At 42.1% G+C, this 10,418-nt stretch overlaps 1 protein-coding gene across 1 annotated transcript in view; it reads right to left on the bottom strand.

Annotated features, from left to right (window-relative positions):
• FEM1C (fem-1 homolog C) overlaps window positions 1–7,083 on the bottom strand; it is a 33,480-nt gene extending 26,397 nt beyond the window's left edge. Inside the window, exon 1 of the mRNA XM_084882832.1 lies at window positions 6,043–7,083. The gene's annotated coding sequence lies outside the window, so the exon portion shown is untranslated. The remainder of the gene's footprint in view (window positions 1–6,042) is intronic.
• Between the last annotated feature and the right edge of the window lie 3,335 nt (window positions 7,084–10,418).

The following is a 10,418-nucleotide window of genomic DNA, read 5'->3' on the forward strand; positions in this document are numbered from 1 at the left end:
CAGAGCAAATAGTCCAGGAGCAGCACAGATCTGTCTAGCTGGAGAGCAGCCTGGCCCCAGAGTTGTTCTATAGCTGTGCTGTTTCCCAGCACTTTATCCTGAATTAAAGTTTCCTTCTTTTCATCACACCCCCAATCTGGTGTTGAGTTGGTGCCAACAACCAAAGACTGACATAATCATTTTTAAGTGGATCATATTTCCCTTAGGCAGTCAGTATATAGGTTCAACATAAGTACCCCAATATTGAAGGTAAGAAAATATAAAACAAATATAAAAGATGAGATTAGCCATCCACAAAAATGAAACAACCAACAGGACTGGCTGTTTGATGCCTCATGTACAGGTCTCAGTTCTATACTCCCAAGGCATAGACACCAGTGCACAGTATCCCCAGCAGAGGCCTAATCTGAGATGACCTGTCTCTCATCAAATTCAATAAAATGGTGTGAAAATTTACATCAGCGGTCTTTAAACTGATATGTGCATCCCTGAGGGGATTTTGAAGGGGCAGGTACACACTTAGTTTCTAATCTTCAACTTGCATTGGTATGTAATACTAGAGGTCTGGTGCACGGATTCATGCACTGGTGGAGTCCCTCGGCCTGGCTTGTGGGGATTGGGCTGAAACCAATCTCTGGGTCCAGGGTGCAGGTGAAGCAGATTCGGGGCCGACAGTGCCCCAACAGCAACCTAACCCAAGGCTGATTCTGCAAGGAATCAGGCTCCCTCCTCTACTGGTCGGAGAATCTGCCTCCTAGCAGTCATTATGCATCATAGCTTCTGGGCGAACAGTAGGATGGTCGCATATATATATATATATATATATATATATATATATATATATATTCTAAAACTGACTTGGTGGTGAAGTAAGGTAGTTAAGGCATCTTCCTATTTCATTTTCCAATTCTTTCACAATAGCCATATATTTGCCAAAACAAAGGGCATAATTTATAAAAACCTCAGACAACTCATGTCAATTTTTTATCAATTTAAAAGACTGGGCTATATTGAGAAATGTATACTTCTAATGACTGTAAACACATACTTTTACAAGTCCAATGATTTACAAGTAATTGCTTTCAACAAAGTATGACCTTAAAATCACAAGGTAAGTTTATAAATTGGAGAGAGTTCATAGAATTAAGTGACAGTGATATGACAAAACTTCCTACAGCCCCATGTACTCATTAATGTAAAAACATTTTCTTAGAATTTATAAAAATTAAGAATTGAGAAAACATTAATGCTAAACTCTGCCTCATTCTTATAAGAAGTAGCATTTAATAATAAATGCTCCAAAATTGGTTTGGCTCACTGGTAGAGTGTCTGTCTGCGGACTGAAGGGTCCCAGGTTCAATTCCGGTCAAGGGCATGTACATTGGTTGCGAGCACATCCCCAGTAGGGGGTGTGCAAGAGGCAGCTGGTCAATGTTTCTCTCTCATCGACGTTTCTAGCTCTCTATCTCTCTCCCTTCCTCTCTATAAAAAATCAATAAAATATATTTTTTAAAAACAATAAATGCATGCACTAATTATACAAAATTTACATATTTAATAATTATAAAAACGTAATATATTTAGTATTGTGTTGAATACTTGATTATTACTAATAAATGTAATGATATCTCAGTGTAGAAGAAAATGTTTCAGCATTTACAGTTTTTCATAGGAAATGTAATTTTTAAAATTTAAATATATACATATTTTCATTGCAAAGAAATATAATAGGATGATTGATAAAACACATTAAAACATAAAAATGCAATAAATTAGGATATACTCCTGATGGATGAGGATGTGAATGGAGTTACAAGTGTAAAGAGAAAAATAAATTATGTAAAATATACTATAGTCAGGAAAGTTTGTTCATATAGTTTTTAAATGGTTGGTAGTAGGCATATTGCTATGGTATTTAGATTTCATTGGGTTCATTTAAAAAAGTAACTATTCCATTTGAAAATGTCAATGTTTACAGTATGCAGGAAATTGCACCTTTTGAAACTACTTAAACTTAAGAAAATTTTTAAATGTTAACCTAGAAATATGTAAGAGGATGAACAGTATTTGATGTATGTGAACAAAAGGATTTGAAGATTTACTCATCAACCTCCTTTTGGAGGTTGTCTTTTTTTCTAAAGATTTTTGGCAATATTTGTTCTTCCAATCAAACTCAACGAAATTCCTTTTTTTTCTTTTTTGCTGAAAGACTTTACATTGTTTTCTTAAACACCTATCTCCTTCCTACCTTCCATGAATGGGAAGGAAATGTTTTTGTTTGGCATGTCTGTTTTGGTTTGCTTTGGTTTGGTCATTAAGGCTGTGGACTTAGTTTAATTAGCAATTACTGTCTTCCTGAAAGCCTCAGAATATTTTGGAGGGTATAACAAGAAGAACCATGGACTCAAGTTTAGGAAGTCTGCAGATGGTCCAAGTGGAAACTAGAGGACTGGAAAAGGGGGCAGGGGGCAGAGGGAGCTCTGAATGACCCATTGAAGTTAGTGCTCAGGGATGGCAGATAAAACAAGGAACCATGGCAAGGAGCCAAGACAAATAGCCAGTCTACTCTTGAGAGAGAGCCCTGTGTCACTGCATCCACAGGTCTGAGTCATCTGCCCTGTCCGAGCCTGTGAAGGTACTTCAAAGCAAGGCCACTTGTAAGCCCAGGGGAGACACTACCCCACAGCTGACAAAGGTGATGGGGAGGAATTGGACAGAGAGAAGGCACTCTTATTACTAGAACAATGAACATTTTCAAGTATATAACTTGTTTTCTTCTTTTTATGTATGTCTTTGGGATAAATTCCAGGAGTTCTGCTGTGAACCATCTTTCTGGTTTCTCATACATATTGTCATATTGCTTTCCCACAGAGGCCAATTGCTATGCTAGTGGCAAGGGAGTATTCTGAATTCCCTGAACCTAGTCCCACTGGTTATTTTAATTTTTAATTTTTAAATTTTTATTTTTTTTTGCTAAGCTAGTAGTATGTATAAAATAATACATCAAATTTTCTCTAATTTGCCTGGCCCACTCTTGTGATTTTTTTTTAATCCATATAATCTCATAATTAGTAGAGTATTCTTTCTACATTTTTCCTTCCAGGGATTTTCAGATGTTTAGTTCTTGCTCATCTCTGTTTAAATCAGAAACCTCAATGAGGCAGCTTGCATGGTTAGGTAAACTTTGTAACTTGGTCTAATTTGGGGAAGGGCCAGGATGAATGAAAAAAAAAAAAAATCCTTTTGTTTTTAGTAACTAACTGAGCAACAATTTAACTTTAAAAATATGAAAGGAGCCCAGCCACTGTGGCTCACTGGTTGAGCATCAGCCTATGAACCAGAAGGCCCTGGCTCGATTCCTGGTCAGGGCACATGCCCAGGTTGTGGGCTTGATCCAAGTGGAGAATGTGCAGGAGGCAGCTGACCAATGATTCACTCTCATCACTGATGGTTCTCTCTCTCTCCCTCTCCCTTCCTCTCTAAAATAAAATATATATTTTTTAGCCGGGACCGGTTTGGCTCAGTGGATAGAGCGTCGGCCTGAGGACTGAAAGGTCCCGGGTTCGATTCCGGTCAAGGGCATGTACCTTGGTTGTGGGCATATCCCCAGTAGGGGGTGTGCAAGAGGCGGCTGATCGATGACTCTCTCATCGATGTTTCTAACTCTCTATCCCTCTCTCCTCCTCCTCTGTGAAAAATTAATAAAATATATTTAAAAAAAAAAAAAAAAGAAAAAAAAATATATTTTTTTAAAAAATATTTTACTTTAATGAATATATAAGTTACACAAAAATAGCATAGCAATGGGTATGCTCCCTACACTATTTAGAAATGTCTTTCTGATAAGGATTCTTTTATTAACACTGATAATTTGTTTAGCCCAGGTGAAGTATTTTCACTGACATTAACTTATTCATCATGTCAATAGTTACTGAATCTATTTGTGTACTATGTTAAATAATAAATGAACATGAACCCTGGTTTCAAGGAATCTATAGTCTATGGGAGAAATATAACAATAAACAGATCAGAGTCAAATCTATACTAATAAAAGGGTAATATGAAAATTGGTCAAGACACCCTCACAGTAACAACCGAACAGCAGGCTGCGTGGGGCAACCAGGCCGGGGGAAGGGGGGCAGTTGGGGGTGATCAGGCTAGCAGGGGGAGCAGCTGGGGGCAACCATGCTGGCGGGGGTGGTGGTGGGGGGGAGGGGCAGTTGCAGGCGACCAGGCAGGCAGGCAAGATTGGACCTAAACCAGCAGTCAGACATCCCCAGAGGGGTCCCAGACTGGAGAGGGTGCATGCTGGGCTGAGGTGAACCCCCCTAATCCCTGTGAACAAATTTTGTGCACTGGGCCTCTAGTATGTATATAAACAAATGTGATAGACCAAAGGATAGAGCTTCTATCTCTCCTTGGGCAAGTCTAGGAAGGAGGTGATGGTTAAACTGGATCCTAAATGATTAGTGAGTGAAGGCTCAGGCAAAAGGGAGTGGAAGAAGGGAGGAAGCCCTATGGAGAAAGCAGAGGTTGAGCAAATACTAAAGATGACCCCTTCGCTTTTCCTCACTTATCCCCAGGTATACTAGTATGGTGGTATCCTGAGTGACTTTCTGAGGATCCAAAATCCCCCACGCCCCTCTCTCAAAGTACGTCATAATTCACCATTTTCCATTTCAGCAGCTCAACCAGAATTCACATTCTCAGTGCAGCTGCACTCTTAAAAGGTTTTAGGAGTCTGACTGAGTGAAAGTAATCTACTTAAAGCAAAATACATTCCTGGAGTACCAGCCATTTTAAAAAGGAAACTTGTGAGCTCATTGAGGTGCGGGGTGGGGGTCAATTGGGGAAAAAGGAGATATATGTAAAACTTTAGACAATAAAATTTTTATTTTTTTTAATTTTTTAAAAAATATATTTTATTGATTTTGTACAGAGAGGAAGGGAGAGAGATAGAGAGCCAGAAACATCGATGAGAGAGAGTCATCGATCAGCCGCCTCTTGCACACCCCCCACTGGGGATATGCCCGCAACCAAGGTACATGCCCTTGACCGGAATCGAACCGGGGACCTTTCAGTCCCCAAGCCGACACTCTATCCATAGAGCCAAACCGGTCTCGGCTAGACAATAAAATTTTTAAAAAGGAAAATTATGAGCTCAAATGAATCTTAAACTTGTAGAAGTATGCAGGGAAGAATTCTTTCAGCAGGGACATTTCCGGATTCCCCTTGTGTATTTTGGTCTAGCCGCTCTTTTTTTTTTTTTTTTTAACTTTATTATGGAAAGTATTACATAAATCCTCCTTTTCCTCCATTAACCTCTTCCAGTCGCTCTCATCTTCCCGCCCCTCTGCCCTTACCACCCCATTGTCGGTGTCCACCGGCTATTTCCAAGTCTTAGCTATTGTAAATTGTGCTGCTATGAACATAGGGTGCATATATTCTTTCTGATTGGGTTTTTAGGTTTCTTAGAGCATAAATGTTGTGGGATTTGCTTATTGGAGATTGCCAACCTGGTTGACAGTCTTATGAGTCACACCCCAAATGAGGAATCATAATGTTGAGTTTTCTGACATCGCCCAGACTGATGTGAGATGAGGCAGGCTCTTGTCAGTTACAAACATCTGAGACCCCACCCAAACTCTTAGGGGCCACACTTTATTAGGAGAGTCAGATGGCTTCTAACCCAGTAGTCCATTTAGATCCCCTATTGCCACCCCACCCTGGGTCTGGGCACTCTAACCCCCTCTCCCAGGCCTGGGGGCAATGCCTCAGACACCACTCTAAAGTCCCTGTTGGCCAGGCCTAAACACTTAAATGTCCTGCTTGTGCCTTACTTTTTAAAAAATTTTCTGGTGCCCAGGAAATACATGTTGCTTTCACAGCCTTCACTCCTTTTGTGTTTTCACATCGGCCTCAGTTCCAGACTCTATTTCAAAGCAAGAATTCATCTCTGGGTTACCAGCCATTTTTAAAATGCTCACACACCACCTATATATCCCCACACAGGAGCTCCCCTCCACCTCCTGGGACACTCACCTTGAAGGCCATCTTCTTCATCCTAGGGATGAATCATCATCGCTGATCCCATCTCTGCCAAGGTGACCACCACACATTCCAGAGCTGTTTCAACACCTCCTCGGTGCTCACAGCTCGATAAACCTCTTGCCATTTGTCCTCCCAGTGAAATCCATGATGTCCTAGTGTGGAATTCAACTCCACCTCGTTTTCTATCCTTCTGACTTCCTGAGCATCTAGTGACCCTGTCCACTGATTTTGTGCCTCCCACTCCTTCTTTAGGTCCTTTCTACATGGCCCCAGTGTGTTTCACTGCTGACCCCTCTCTGAAACGGCCAGTACTGCAGCAGAGTCACTCTGGTAATCCCAATTCCACTTGTTTCTGGCTTCTTTTATCTGCCATCAACTGGCAGTTTCAATGTGTCCTGTGTCTACTCTTACTTTGAACTCAGCCATGATGGAGAGAACTCTTTCCTGTTGGAGCCACCAATGAACACACCTCCAAGCTCCCGATACTTCTGATTGGAAACCCCTTGCCAGTTGTTGTCTCTGTTGTGACTGAGGCTACAGTATTTCATGACAATAGTGGCCTCTATCTAGCTCTTCTACTGTCATTCTCTGCAGTCCTTTAAAGCCTGTCCCATGCTAGTAGGTAGGTCTCATGCTAAGTCTCAGCCTCGCTTCATGCCCCATAAGGCCAGAGTAGCCCAATATACTTACAATCCAATCTTGATTTCGGATCCCCACTCAGAAGGGGATAAGACCTCTATTGTCAGTTTTGTGATGCTAAACTCTTATGGACTGCCCCTGAGGAACTGTCTGGAGTGTTACATTGATGGTAGATTTGTGTTATAAGCATAATATTCACTTGAGAAGTAGAGATGAAATCCTACAGGAACAGGCTGGCGGATGTATCCTTGGGGTGGAATACTGCTGTGTTCAGCACAATCCTACTTAGGCTCATTTCAATCCATTTTCCATGATTTATTTTATTTTGGCTCTATCAGTGTTTTCCATACCTTTTGGACGGGTTTCAATTCTTTAGTCTAGGGCACCCAACCTAAGAATACTAAATAAATAAATAAATAAATAAATAAACAAACAAACAAATGAAAATAAAAGAAAATCCCTCATCTTCTAGATCTCTATTCAAAGTAACCCTCTTGGTCATTTGTAGAGGACAGGCATATTTCATGCATCCATTCATTTACTGATGCATTCAATCACAAATTCTTTCACCACGTTTTCTGCTGACTCTGCTCTGCCCAGTGAGAAGGCCTGGGAATACAGGGTGTGTGAGCAAGAACATGCTAAACATGTCCTCCTGCAGCACCTGTAGCACCTGACCTGGGCTGGGCAGTGGGGTAGGGGCTGGGGCTTTCCAAAGGCAGCGATGATTATGCAGAAGTCCGCACAGGTGAAGAGGTGATATGAAGAAAGTTCTAGGCAGAGGGAAAGACTCCGAGGCAAGAGAATGCCTGGCAGCTAAAGAACTGAAGTTCCATATGGTTGAGAAATAACTTGCAATGGGAGGTGGTGAGAAATAAAGGCAAAGTTTTACAGGAGTCAGGTCATGGAGTATCTTAGAAAGCCATGTAAAATAACTGAACTTGATGCCATACACCTTTCCTCAGGTGGAATTCAAACGTGAGCCAATGGGGCCGGGCCGGGTGTGGCCTAAAGGGTGCCAAGGAAAAACCAACTTTTGCGTTTACAGATAGAAAACTGGATATGATGCTGGAAACTAACTCAGCCACTGGCTCCTTAGCCAAGGGGCTTTCCTGAGGATAAGTCTTTACCTAGATCTCCAGGTCGGCCTTCTGGATCAGTGAGTAAAAAAGGTATTATACCCATGTTCCATCTCCCTCTCAACAACAGCAAAACAAACAAACAACCGCACACACCCAAACTCTAATGCAGAGCATCTATTCACTAGGCTCTGGCACTAGAACCCCATATTTTTCCTGCCGAGAAGAGCCTTACCTGTTAAAGTTCTGTCTCGTCTGCCCTCAGAATAAACAATAATATCCAGGGTGTTTGTTTTATTTTAAGTAAAACCATCAACCCGGGTCCCTTAGCTCCAAAAATATAACTCATGTCTGAGTCTATTTCTATGTCAGGTACCGAGCTGGACCTTGGGCAGGAAGGCTTAGCCTCTGCCCTACTTCGCAGACCAAACCTGACTCAGGCAGGCAAATCCGAATGTCCTTACTCATCAGAACAACAAGAGCTCCCGACCTTGAGGAGAGGATGTGCCAGCTGAGACCTGAAGGAGGTGGGGAAGTTGCAGCCAAACACTGAGAGGGAGATGAGGTTCCAGGCATGTGGAATATCTTATGTGAGATCTTGAAGGGAAAGAGGGGCATGGCGATTCAGAGGTCGCATCTGAGGGTTCTAGTGCCGACCTTGCGTTTCCTAATCAGTACTTGCTGCTGCTGACAATAACCGTGAGCATTTTATTTAGTGTTTCTGTGTGTAAGGAGCTGTGCATAAAAGCTTTAGGATTGCTACTGTATCAAATTTTCCTAGTGAATACTGTTAAGTACTATTACACAGATGGGGAAACCAAGGGGTCAAAGGTTGAGTAACTTGAGCAAAATCACATGGTTAGTCAGTGACAGGTGGAATTGGTATCTAGATAATCTGACTCTAGAACTTAATCTCCTAACCATTGTGCTACACAGCCTCCCCACTACATTTCCTCTGTAAGGGGTGTTTGCTTTCCAGGCTGCCACAAACACCTAAGTCTCCAGGTGCTGGAGTTGAGCTTCTGCTTACAGTTGCCTCCTGGAAGGGTTCCCACCCCTCTGGGACCTGCCCGACAATCTTCAGGTGGCAGGCTTGCCCCTCTGCTGCTAGGGAAATACCAATGAGAATGGGCCCTCCACCGTGGTCCTGCTCATAGTTTATACCCTCAGCTATTTCTTTCATTGCTTCCTCTCTGCCTCCTCACCATTCCTGAATCCTAGACTCCTACTCCCGGAATTCACTGCCCATTTGTAAACTTATTTGGCCTTTAGATCTGACACGTGACCATGTGCCACTGGAACATCGTGGATGGCTCATATTGGTTTGCTCTTACCCATTTCATGCTAATATTTGGCTTCTTTGAGCAAACACCTCATCCAGGAAATTCTACTCTCTGAACCTGGCCACCTATGCGAGGCCTCCGTGAGTGTGGCCATGTTGTGTGGGGGCTAGATGTCAGGTCTTGGTCTCTGGTCAGGGTAAATCTGGAGCACTTCTGTTCCACAAGGTAAGAAGGAGCTGAGGGTAGTATTAGCTGCAGGGGCCAGATGGCAAAGGTTATGGTAGAGGTAAGTACTTACTTACTTTGTGCTTTGTTACCCACTAGCCAAATCTTTACTGAGCATCTCTTTGTATAAAAGTACAGTGCAAGGCATTAGAGATTTCATCTCTGTTCATAGGGAGGGTAACCTACGATCTCTGGTTGCCTACCCAATAGGCAACCTTCTCTCCACCCCTAACAGCACCCAGGCCTCACTATGGAGGCCTCCTTCTCTCATTCTGTATTAGCCTTGAAACTTCAGTGGGCTGGACATCACCCTCACCTCCTGCAGATGGGGAAATGGTGAAGGCCCAATTGGTCTGTGACAATAAGAGTGGTTGTATGACACAGTCCTTCATACAGGTGTGCTGTGGTGTGTGGGTGCCATGTAAAATAATTGAACTTATATTGGAAGTCAATTTGGCGATTTCCAGTACATCTGATGATAATAATAATAAAAAAAAGTCTGGAAACTCTTCCATCATTTAAGCCTTAATCTTGTCCCTGCCACATTTTTATAATGTTCTTGCATCTACTAAGCTTAGGCAGATGAAAAGAGCACAGACAATTCAGCTAACACACATGCATTGCCTGCACTGGGTTCAAAATAAGAGAGTACCTCTCCTGATGAACTTAGTCTGGTGTAGGGAAAAGACACATAAGCAGGTCATTTCAATTTAATGGGCAAGCTATGAGAAAATTATGCAGAGTGCCCCAGAGGCAACTTATAATTGTGTCCTTGGGCGAATAACAACCTCTCTCAGAGCCCCAGCTTCCCCAACTATAAAATGGGTCCACAATTCTTACTGCCAAAGGATTGCTTTGAGAACTAAGTGAGATAACATTTGTGAGATACACAGCACATTGTTTCACACACAGGAGGCACTCAATAAACGGTATCCATTCATTATGTAATAAGGCCAGAAGCCAGAATTCTTGTTCTATCTGTGCTAAATTTGTATGATTCTCCCACCACAAACTGAATGTTTACATAACCCTATGCACTATAGTAATTTTATCAACACACTGTAATACTTGTCCTTGCTCACAGGGGAGTGTGGACAAGAAATGATGACAATATCAGCACAAATCCATAACTGCTACTCAA

Source organism: Pipistrellus hanaki (assembly GCF_964339955.1).
Source record: "Pipistrellus hanaki genome assembly, chromosome: 4".
NCBI lineage: Eukaryota > Metazoa > Chordata > Mammalia > Chiroptera > Vespertilionidae > Pipistrellus > Pipistrellus hanaki.